The sequence below is a fragment of the Arvicola amphibius genome, chromosome 3 (assembly GCF_903992535.2).
Source record: "Arvicola amphibius chromosome 3, mArvAmp1.2, whole genome shotgun sequence".
Taxonomy (NCBI): domain Eukaryota; kingdom Metazoa; phylum Chordata; class Mammalia; order Rodentia; family Cricetidae; genus Arvicola; species Arvicola amphibius.
The window spans coordinates 52,189,443-52,201,898 of NC_052049.1; positions in this window are offsets into that span (position 1 = coordinate 52,189,443).

Here is a 12,456-nt window from a genome sequence, read left to right on the forward strand (position 1 = left end):
TCTGCAGTTCCTGTATTCAAGCATTCAAGGAGATTAGGCAGGAGGATTGAGAACTCAGGGCCACTTTAAACTGCACAGCAGAACCAGAGCAGGGGTGGCTGGGCGGGGCGGCCAGGGTGGGCGGGACGGCCAGGGCGGGCGGGGCGGGCGGGGCGGGCAGGAGCGGGTATTAAAGAGCACTTACTGTTCTTCCAGAAGACCCTGGTTTGTTTCCAGCACACACACTCACCACCATCTACATCTATCATTCTATTTCTAGGGAATCCGATGTTTCTGTGGGAACCTGCACACATGGGGCACACACGAATTCATCCAGGCACACACACATGCACATAATTAAAAATAGTAAGTAAATTAAAAAGAAGGAAGGAAGAAACCAGTCAGGAGGCTAGTGCGCTGGCATGGGTAAGAGAGGATAGTGGTTTGGGCCAAGGAGGGTGTTAAGAACCAGGTCGGTGTTAGGAACCGTTCCGGCCCTGTCTACCTTCAGCGACTCAGCACCAACAGTCAGTCACATGATCACTAGTTGTCAAATGTGACATGTGTATCCTTTAAAAGGTCCCTGCCATTATGGCCTTCTCTCTCTCTCTCTCTCTCTCTCTCTCTCTCTTTCTCTCTCTCTCTCCTCTCTCTCTCCTTCCTCCTCTCTCCCTCTCTCTTGTCCCTTTCACTCCCCCCCCATATCCCCAAATCTCTTGCATGAGAGAGCAAGGAGAAATTGCTAGAAGGCATTTCTTTCAGGGTCATTGACTGAGAGAAAGTCAAAAGTGAAAGACAATTTGGGCTCCTTGGGTTTTAGCCAAATCTACCTGGGAAAATAGGGAGAACTTCTCAGGGGAAAGGCCAGCGCTGTGAATAACAGTTATTGAAGGAAGAGAAAGTAGAAGCTCAAGTTATGGATTGAGAATTGGCCCCATGGCAATCAGAGAAGAGGGCTGTTCCTCAAGGCATCTCAGCGGGCTGTGAAAGAACTGGTGAAAGCTGCTGAGAAGGAACCCAGCTCAGGATTGGAAGCTGGTGGAGACCTTGACGCAGCCTGTTTAGATGGAGTAGGGGTCATAGAGGACGAGTGTGCTTACAGGACTCAAAGAGATCAGGTAGGAAAATGACGCTAAGCAAGAACAGACAGCCCTGTGTAATGCACAGAAATGGAACTGGAGTGTGGTGGCTTATAGCCAGGACACCAGCACTTCGGAAGGAGGAGTGTGGTGGCTTATAGCCAGGACACCAGCGCTTGGAAGCTGAGGTAGGAGGGCTCTAGGTTAGAGAGGGGTGAAGAGGGAAGGCGTTCTTGCATTATTTTGTAGGCATAAGCATTGGAGTCGAGCCTGTTGAGGTACCAGGGAGGAGGAAAGCTTGTGGGAACGTGTCCTTCAGAGACCATGGGACCTCTGTGCCCTGCAGGGCTAGATGTGACCACTGGCCTGCGTGAATGTTGCTCCAGCAAGTGTGCATTCCCTTCTGGTTGCTTTTTGTCTTGCTTCAGTTGAAGGTGGTCAGAGTGGTTTTCTTTTCTATTTAAATGCACGTTGTTGTTTTTTCTTTTCTTTCTTTTTTTCTTTCTCCCTTTTAACATCTGTAAAATTGGAAGAAATCTTAAAAATCAGCAGAGCGCTAGTTGTTGGTATTCTTCCCCTGTGCTCAGTGCCATGGAGAAAATGTCACATCTAAGATCACTTCCGTCGGTGAATGATAGGACATCAACACTGTTCTCCACTGTAGAGAAAAAATAAATGGGGCCTGGATACTCCACTCACCTTGATGGGGGGGGGAGAGAGATGTCAACATTTCTGCTCAGGACCAGAGAGAGCTCCTTGAAAGAGATACAGCCCAGCCTCTGCTGGACCAGCTACAGAAGCCGGCAGAGGGAGGCTGACCAAGTGACACAAGCTGCCTATAAGCTGCTCCTTAAAATGGTGGTTCTTCCTCCCAGGCACGTGGGACACCAGGTCAAGGCCACACATCACACACACGGGGCAATGGACCTGCCTCGGAGACTAGCACTTCCTCCCGGGTCAGATGTGGTCCCCACATCCTGTGTGGTAACAAGCCAGAAGGCCTACAGTCAGGCCTGTGTCACGACACAGCTCCAAGTTCCTTTTCCAGGCTGTCTTCATCTTCTTCTCCTTGGGTGGTGGGGATGGGGCCCCATCTTCTGTTTCTGAAGTCTGAGTGGTTCCTTTGGTCTGTTTAGTCCTATAAAATATAGTCGAGGGTTGGAGGTATAACTCAGTGGATAGAATGTTTCCACACCATACAGGAAGCTCCACACTCAATCCCCAGCATCGCATAAATCAGATGTGGTGGGGAACACCTGGAATTCCAGCACCCAGGATATAGAGGTAGAAAGATTAGAAATCAGTCTACCGGGTGGTGGTGGCACACACCTTTAATCCCAGAACTCGGGAGGCAGAGGCAGGAGGATTTCAGTGAGTTCGAGACCTGGTCTACAGTGTGAGTTCCCACACAGGCTCCAAAGCTACACAGAGAAACCCTGTCTCAAAAATAAAACAAAACAACAACAGCAACAAAACACAAACAAAAAAGAAGTCAAAAGGCACCCTCAGCTATGTGGCAAGTCAGAGGCCAGCTTGAGCTAAATAAAACCCTCTCAAAAACAAAACAAAAGTACTACAGGTACACTATAAATAAATGCAGACAGAGACTTTGTTCTGGGGTTTGTATGGATTCACAAACATGCATTAATAAAATAATACTGGTTTTTAAATTTTCACTTCGATGGTTTTTGACAGGTGTTGTTTTTTTTCAAGACAGGGTTTCACTGTGTAATCACCCTGGAAGTCCTGGAACTCTCTTTGTAGACCAGGTTGGCCTTCGAATTAAGAGATCTGCCTGACTCTGCCTACCGAATGCTGGGGTTAAAAACGTGTGCCACCACCGCCTGACATCACTTCAATAGATGAAGTTTCGTGCTAAACCCTATTCTAAACACTCTACAAACACCAGCTCTAGTCCTTTGGGCAATAATCTGAGAACTAAGCACTATTGAGAGACCAGAAGTTAGACTTCTTGGTAGATAGGGAGAGACCACAGTTGGGTAAAAAAGGTGCTGAACTTCCAAGATAGCGGATTTCTCCCTCACCCTCTTGAACTGAGACAAAAGCCTGCGGTTTAAAACGAAGGCCTGGTGGGCTTTTGTCTCCCCCAGCAGGGTCCCTGCTGATGGACTGGTTCAACAAGTTCGGATCCGGACTGGACATGTTACAGAAGGCTTGTGGGCCAATCAACCGTCTTTCTTCAAACTGACCAACTCTAAATTAGGGGAGGAAGACTTCTGAGACCTAAAAAACCTCCAGCCCTTGAGAAGAAAATGGATTTTTCGGCTTCCTTATCTCCCTATCCCCCACCTCCCCCACCCCCACCCTTGCCTGCCGCCTTTGCTCTGCAGGGAGTCGGGGGGACCTTCTCGGTGTGCCTACTGCTTGTGTGTGCTTCCTCAACTCCAATAACTTTCTTCAACTGTTGATTCTGTCTGAGGAATTTTGAGATTTCTCTACTGCTACCTGTTGCTCTGAGATTTTTCCTACATTTGAGTTCCTCAATTGGCAGGAAAAAATATGAGTCAGATCAAGCCACTTAGACTGTTTCACTGTGGTGATCATCATTATCTGACTAAGGAGGAAAGCCAGTGATTCAGATAAGCTAATTGTTTGTGTCAAAGACACAGGCTCACAAACAGGGATGTTAGTTAAGTGGAAGCAATTTTCCTCAGTAATCCCAGCTACTAACTAGTGTAGTTCAACTACTCTTTGGTTATTCTGTCCTTCACAGTTAGCCTAAAATAAAACTGGTTTTGGAGGCCTCGGTGAATCGTCGAGGGAAGAGCAGCTGGGACGACTGGACCGTTTGGAGAGCCTGCTGGACATTGAGTTACCCAGCTCCTCAGTCCCGTGAAATCCTGACCTCAGCCAATCATCCCGGCTCCCGGCTCTGGCTCTTCACACTGGGCCTGGCCTCACTCACTGTTTCTGGTGCTGCTGTTCCTGCCTTTTCTTGCGGCCCCCTTGGAGGCTGTATGTTAATCTTCTTTGGCTCTGCAGCTGTGTCCCACCTCCACCCACCCCCTGGCTAAACTCAAACTAGCCGAGACCGATCCCAGGAAAGGTGCCAGGTGAGGGAGAGAGGGGAGAGAGTTTGGAAATAACTTTTAGGGACAGAAGCAGCTCTGGAGGGAAATGATGCCTGTGCGCTCTACCTCGCAGACACATTCTGGTCTTGGCCACAGGCGGCTCTAAGGGCCCCCGGGGTATTCAGGCCTCGACGCTTTCACTTTTAACGGCAGACGCCGCTTGCTACTTTCCACTTCGCTGAGCCCTTTTACAGTCCAGACCCGTGCTCCAACAGCAACGCAGGAGGTATCCCGGGAGAACAAAGATGCTTCCTAAATGATCTTCAAAGCTTCGAGTCTTAGTTGTCAGACACGAACATTCTTCACCCCCGAGTGAGTCAAACGCATCGCTAAGGTTCGGTTCACTTAGGAATCACTGGGCTGAAACATTCGTAACTGGACAGTGCTGAGAACTCCAGACACGCCCGGGACACTTTCCCGCTCTCAGAGGAGCTGAGCAAGATAGGTTCTTAGCCAGAAAACCTGGCTATTTTTCCAGAATATGGAATACAGCTATTTACTATTGGGGAACTCTTGGGGGGGGGGGGGGAGATAATCATAATTTCCCACCTTGTAAAAATAAAAATCAAGTTTTTTTTATTAATGTGCAAAAAGATTTGCATGGCATCTTCTGTTAATACAAACATTTTGTGTTGCATACGGGAAATGCTTATTCGAAAAGTTGGCGTCTATTTTTTAAGCCATTTCTGAATCTTGTTGTTTCTAACAAGAAGCAAATATTACCCCATTTCCTAAAATATAGTGGAATTAAGTTAATACATTGTTGCCTTTTCTCATTGTAGTCATTCTTCTCTTTCTAAAATTGTTACAATTTCTGACTTGGACAGTCCTGGGCTTCTAAATGGGACAAAATTTGGTTTTGGCTAGAAGGGAACAGCCCAGGGTTGGTGGGTGATCTGAACTCTCAAAACTACACGACGTGGAAGACGTGGAAGGAATTTCACTCCCTGCCCCCCTGGGACTCCTCCCCCCCCCCCCCTTTACGTGCACAGCAAGGCTCTAAAAGACTCCGAGTCCCACTTCAGACACTTCCTTCAAATGTTAATGAGCAACTCACAAAAGCAAAACAGGACCAGACTGGTTTCTGGTACTTGGAGCAGCTGGGAATGATCATCCTCCACTTCTTCCCTGAGTTTCCCAGACTCCCTTTCCTCCGGGCCTCCCTCAGCTGTCTTCGAGGAGCCTCTGTTGTCATTCTACCTCTGCTCTCTGGTGCTCGCTGACCTTCCCATCAAATCCAGACACACCTAGGAATGTTGCCTGTCTCTTCTCTGGAGCTTTTCTCTCCCCCCCCCCCCCCCCCCCCCCCCCGTAGTCACAGCAGGGATCCAGGCAAACCCCAGCTGTCCCCATCTCTGTTAGGCCCAGTGGCAATGCCTGCAGGTCCTTGGAATACTCAGAACAGGAGGATAGTGCTGTCCCGTCTCAGGGAGGACAGAACTAGTACTCAGGATGATGAACTTACCCTACCATGAGCAGAGAGCTAATAAGTGACGGAGCAAAGATTCAACCCAGGACTATGGAACCCATTTTCCAGGTCCTGCCTCCTTACCACAGGGTCCTTTCTAGAAGGAGGCAGCATTGCTGATTGCAAGAGGCAGGGAAACTAAGCCAGGAAGAGAATAGGGCCTACGGAAAAAGCAAGAGGCCAAGCAACTTTAGGGAGTTACCAAATCTCACCCTGAAGGCTGGGGATGGAGTGGGGGGTGGGGCTCAGTAGATAAGAGTCCTTGCCTAAGCAGCACAGAGGTGGAGTTAAATTCCCAACACCAAGTAATCCTGGTTGGAGGGACTCGCTTGGATCAAGAGTCAATGTCCTCCTCGGTTAACTTATAAATTTGAGACTAGATTGGGCTACAAAAAACAAAGAAATCAACAACAACAACAAAATAGCAGCCAGTGCTCTTAATCTGGAGCCATCTCTCCAGCCCTCTGGCCTATCTTAAAGATGCCGCTGTAACCCCCGAGGGGTTTGCAAAAGTTGACTAAGAGTTACAGGACATTTGTTTAACCAGTATATTTAAGGTCAGCTTTCTTCCTCTCTTCCTCTCCTCTCTCTCTCCTTCTCTCCTCTCTCTTTCTCTCTCTCTCTTTTTAAATATTTATTTATTTATTATGTATACAATATTCTGTCTGTGTGTATGCCTGCAGGCCAGAAGAGGGCACCAGACCCCATTACAGATGGTTGTGAGCCACCATGTGGTTGCTGGGAATTGAACTCAGGACCTTTGGAAGAGCAGGCAATGCTCTTAACCTCTGAGCCATCTCTCCAGCCCCTCTCTTTTTCTCTTTCTCTCTTTCTTTCTTTCTAGGTCTCATGTAGGCCAGGGTGGCCTTTAGCTTGCCATGGAGCTAAGAATGACCTCAAAGTTCCAATTCTCCTGCCTTTACCTCCTAAGTGTTAGAATTACTGTCTTGGGTGGGTGTACCACCCTCACCCAGTTATGTGGTGCTGGGGCTCAAACTCATGGCTATGTATGCTAGGCAACCACTTTACCAACTGAGCTACATCCCAACCCTTTACTTGTCTCTTTGAAACAGGGTCACACTATGTAGGTCTGGCTGGCCTGGGACCTACAGTGACCTTGCCTCTGCTTCCCAGATACAGAGATTACAGGCTTGTCCCACCATGCCTGGGTCCTTAAGGCCAGCAGAGCTGTGAAGATCACTCAGCTACATATCAAGCTCCGGGCTACTTTGGCTAAGAAACAAAACAAAACTCTGGTCAAGATGTGAGAGGAACACTCCTGCCCACTGTTTACAGTCTTATAAGAAAGGGGCTAGCCGCAAACCACTGTAATAAAAGGTGTGTCTGTGGTCACCACCAAGCTGTATACAGGGAAATTGTACGCTGTGTAAATATTTTGATATAAAATGCCCCCCACTTGCCCAAAGAAACTGTTATGAATGATTTTACAAGGAACATCAACAATTAGGTTTCTCTGAAATGCAGCTGGTAGTGTCACCCTTGAGAGTTATGCCATGTGAACCTGATTCCGCCCTGATGCGGAACTTTTAGAGCCAAGTGCAGGAGCAAAGTTCGTCCGTGATCTCACCCTGCTTTCCCCTGATGAGCCGGGCTCTGCCCTCACTGCATGCTGGACACTCCCAGAAGGCTTTGGAGGAAAATAGGCAGGCCATGATAGGGGGCTGGGTAGTCCAACCAGGCCTACCTGTATCCCTGAGACAGAGAACCCAGTGATGGCCTCAGCATTTCCAGTCTGGCACAGGAGGTCTGGAGGGTCACTGGCACTGAGTTCGTGTTGGAAGGCTAAAGAAGCTAGAGTCTGAGGTCAGTGGAAGATGGCAGCTGCAGCGAAAGAGGCACTTTGCTTAGAAGCAGGAAAGGCAGGTGTTATGATCTGTTCTGTCCCTTTAAGAGACAAGCCACGCCCACTCCCTGCCCTATCCGCTGAGGCAGGCAGATCTTCCTTCCTGCTTGCGGCGTGAATCTCTTCCTTTTCTGTCTCCCTCTCGAAGAGGCAGTCTCTCTCTCTCTCTCTCTCTCTCTCTCTCTCTCTCTCTCTCTCTCTCTCTCTCTCTCTCTCTCCCTCTCTCTTCCCCCCCCCCCCCCCCCCCTTTCCTTCTCCCCCCTCCCCCCCCTCTGTGTATGTCTGCCTCTCTCTGCTCTTCTCTCCTCTCCCCTTCCCTTTCATACCCTACTCTGCGTGGGGTGCCTATCCGTCTGTCTCCCGCCCACCCAACCCCCCGTTCGTGCCTGGGACCAGCCCCTCTGCATGGTGTGCCTATCCTTGTCTCTGTCTCTCACCTGCTGCCTCTTGTCTCCCTGCCCGGACGGGATGGCGTGGTCTCATGGCGTGCCCATCTGTCTGTCTCTCCTCGCAGCCTGCTGCAGCCACTTGGGGAACTGCGCCATTCCTGCTTGGGACTGGCTGCTCTAGGGACCCGCTGCCCGCTGCCTGCCACCACATGGCCCACTGCTGCCGCTTGGGGACCTGCAGCAGCGGTTTTATTAATCCATTACAGCAGGCCTGCATGCTGGTCCTGTTCGTCACCATGCTTTTCTTTCTTCTTTTTTAATCTGGGCAGCAGTTTGGAAGTTTCTGACTTCAGCTATCATAATCTCTGTACTCTATAGAAGAAATAAGCCACCCCGCAACACATAGGAGTGCTTCACCAGTCCCAGACATCTCGTAATCTAGTCAGATTAGCATCCGGGACCAACGACCGCCCTCCCCTCCCTCAAGGACCGCAGAGCCGAGTACTCCTGCTGGCGTGATGACTGACTGTCCTCTGCTCCTCACTCCATCTTATTTCTATAAGTAGTCCTTGGTCCAGATGTTGCCAGCTGACTCCCCAAGGAGTGAGCCTATTCTGCTCTGCACAACATGATCGTTTTCCAGGAGGGTGAGGTTCCCCTTGCAGCTGTATCTTCCATGACATCATGGCTAACCTGTTACCACGTGGTTCCTGTCGAAAGTCCCGGTCCAAGTTTGAAAGTCTCCCCAAACTTTTTTCCTTAAAAGTATTTTCTCCAGGGAGTTGGTGAGATGGCTCAGCAGGTAAAGGAACTTGCTTCCAGACCTGACCTCCTGGATTTTATCTTTGGGATCCATGTGGTGAAGGAAAGAACCAATTCCCAAAGTTTTACTTTGACCTCTAAATGAATGTCATGATACATTCAGGATCACAATACACATACAGATATGTACACACAATAAATAAATGTAAGAAAATTTAAATATATATTTAATATATATTCCACTTTATGTGACAAAAAAATCTAAGCTTAAAAATCAGAAAACTGGGGCTAGAGAGATGGCTCAGGAGTTAAGAACATTTGCTGCTCTTTCAGAGGACCCAGGTTTGGTTCCCAGCACCCACATGGTGGCTTACAATGTCTGTAACTCCAGTTCCAGGGGACTCTATATCCTTTTCTGATCTCTGTGGGCACCTGGAAAACACATAGTAGTGTATAGACACATATACAGGCAAAACATTCATACACATTAAATAAAATAAATATAGTTCTTTAAAGCTGGGTGTAGTGGCGTATGCCTTTAATCCCAGCACTCAGGAGGCAGAGGCAGATGGATCTTTGTGAGTTTAAAGCCATCCGGGTCTACAGAGCAAGTTCCAGAACAGTCAGAGCTACACAGAGAAACCCTGTCTTGAAAAACAGCAATAATTTTTTAAAATAAAACCCGAAGATCATAAGTCTAGACAATAGTTGGTCACCAATGCCGGAAATAGTTATCATGGGAGACTATTTCTTTGGGTCATGATGTCATTATCAGTTCAGTCTTTGGCTGTCGTCCAGATGTCTCAGCCCCAGGGTATACAAGTCAAGGGAATGCTAGTTGAAAGAGGCACTTTCAGCTTCTAGGTACCCTCCAGCTCTAAAGATCTGTAGGTCTAAGAAAGCCAACGTCCAAAGGGATGGCGAGAGGTATCTGAGAGAAAGGCACTCTCAGCAGGAGTACAGAGGAAGGGCAGGAGGCATACTTGGCTCAGAAACCAGTAGGGAAAGAAATAATAGAAGACAAGGCTTGATTTTGTGTGTGTGCAAATTGAGGAAGAGGCAGCCTGAGTGCACCTGTCAGGGTGTGCGGTTTATAAAAAGGGATGTGGGGGACACTTTAATTCTTCAAGGAAGGAACTGGACTGTTTTGGTGCACATTTCAACAGATTTACTTTAATTACAACACTGAGGGAAGATCGGTGGATGTGGAAGGTTATAAGGAAGGAGTCCAGCCACCAGGCTACTGTAATAATATATGCAGAAGTTAGCCACCACTTGGACCAGGGTGGTAGTTTGGGTACAATTTCAAGTAGAATTGCTGACCGATCAGATATGAAACATAAAGAGGTCAGAGACAAAGATTTTCCTATCTGAAGAACCAGAGGGATGAAGGTGGAATTTGAAGCGATGGGAAGATTGTACAAGGAGAGGTTAGATGCTGGGGGATGCAGCAGGGTCTAGTTTGAGACTTACACTTGGTAGGCTGTAGACAAACCCAAAGAAAGCTAGATGAGTGATTTGTGTCTTTAGCGCAGAGAGCTAGGGTAGACAAAGAAATCTGGAGTTAATGTATAGGCAGTACTTAAAACCAGAGGGTTGAAAGCAGCAACTGGGGAATGAATACACATTTAGGGAAGTAGTCAAAGATGAACCCAGGGTCACTCCACTGTAGAGAGGTCAGCACTGTGATCAGGCACCAGCAGAGAAACAACTCTGAACTGCCGGTGAGGAGGATCAAGGGCAGAGTGGGCCTGGGGAGGACAATGTATTGTTTCTATAGTTAGATTGGGTATTTGGAGGCCGGGAAATGATTGTAGGATTCACCGTGTGTTCTGTCATTGCTAGTTTTGTTCAGAGTGTGTGCTCAGTGGATGACTGATTGCAGAGAAGAGCTTTTCCTCCAGCTAGACCTGACCGGCTCCCACCGGTTCAGGGACTTCTCATTTCATGCCTTTTTCTCTCACGGTTAATGTCTTCTTCAAGTTATGGGGAGTGGGAAAAATACAGGAAGTGCCCTATCTCTGGCAGCTGGGCAGTCAGGAGTTAGTTATGACCAACATAGTGTTTCACAGACTCATACCTCAAGGCCTTCCAGGCAAATGAATCATCAGTTCTTCTTTTTCAAAAAAAAAAAAAAAAAAAATCTTGACCTCAGAATTTGAGAAAAACACCTGAAAATTGACTTCTATGAAAGCAGTTCATTTTGACTGCTGTAAGAAATTACACATTTATTTATTTATTCATTCATTTATTTTTGTGATGGTGCTGGGGATTAAATCCAGGGTCTCAAATATGCTAGGCAAGCTCTTTACCCCTGAGCTACATCTCCAGACCAATGAACCATATTTTTGAGATTGCTGACTACTAGCATTGCTTACTGAAACCATTTCTTGGAAAGTTTGGTGATTCAAACTCAGTTCCTATTCAATGTCAGTGAACCTTGAAAGTGGATAGAGGCCCACAGTGGTTCTCTGAAGAGATTTCTCACTGAAGACAACCACCGAACAGCAGCGGCTCTCTCTGTGCCAGGCCCAGCGCTCAAAAAACACTTCACTGGCATTGGACAAACTGAATCCTCACAGCCACCGTACAAGAAAGGGGCCATTATCATACCCAGATAGCAGATGCAATCGTGATAATTACAGATGGGCAACTGGATGTTGGGAAAGACTGAAGGAACATCAGAGATGAATTGTGTATCTGTCTTCTGGAGTGGCCTGGTCCCTATCAGAACAGGGATGCTTAGCATTGCTCAAACTGGGGTAGTTAGGGAAGGGGTGCTGTGAATGACCATGCTGGGAAAACAGAGTACATTAGGACAGCTAACAGACGCTCCAGGATGTGGGCTTTCTTGAGCAATGATGTAAGTTCACATGTTCCATTCCAATCTCAGAGAACCAACCCTCCAGAGAAGGGACTTGAACCCTACCATAGAAAAAACACCCCAGAGGACTCTCTTTGCTGCTGGAGTCAAACAGTCATGTACGTATGTACAGACACACACACACACACACACACACACACACATACACACACATTACTAAATACATATAAAAAGAAGATAGTAAAATATTAATATGGCTTTGCTTCCCCCTGTTTTTTGTTTTTGTTTGTGGTTTTTCTGTGTAACCCTTTCTGTGCTGGAAACTCACTCTGTAGACCAGGCTGACCTCGAGCTCAGATATCTGCCTGTCTCTGCCTCCTGAATGCTAGGATTAAAGGCTTGTGCCATCACATCCGGCAGCTTTCCCCTGTTGATTGATGTGAGGGGTATTTAGGTTAGAAAAGACTTTCTGAAGGGCGGGCCCTGGAGCCACACCCAAAGCTGTAGTACAGGGGGTGAGACAGATACTCCTGAAAGAAAGGGAAGAGAAAGCCATTTTTTGTTCTGTATCATATCAGAACCTCTGTTTTATCCTTAGGAGTGAGACAAAATGTTAATCCCACTTCATAAAGAGGGATCAAAACATAGAATGAATAATTTATCCAAGGTCACATAGGTGCAAGTGGAGGGGAGCCAGACTCTACCCAAAGGGTCCACAAATGAAGCTCAGTTCCATTCAAATTCCCCAAAGACCTTTCTTGAGACACAGACATTAGAGACCCACCAGAGACGTTCCATTAAAGAGAACTATCTCATCCCTGGGGGCTTTCTCTGGTCACCCCACTCTCTCCATGTCTCTCTCTGTCTGTCTCTGTCTCTGCCTCTCTCTGTCTCTCTCTCTCTCTCTCTCTCTGTCTCTGTCTCTGTCTCTCTCTCTCTTTGTGTGTGTGTGTGTGTGTGTGTCTTAGGAAAAATGCTTTTGCCTGTCCATTTTTGTCA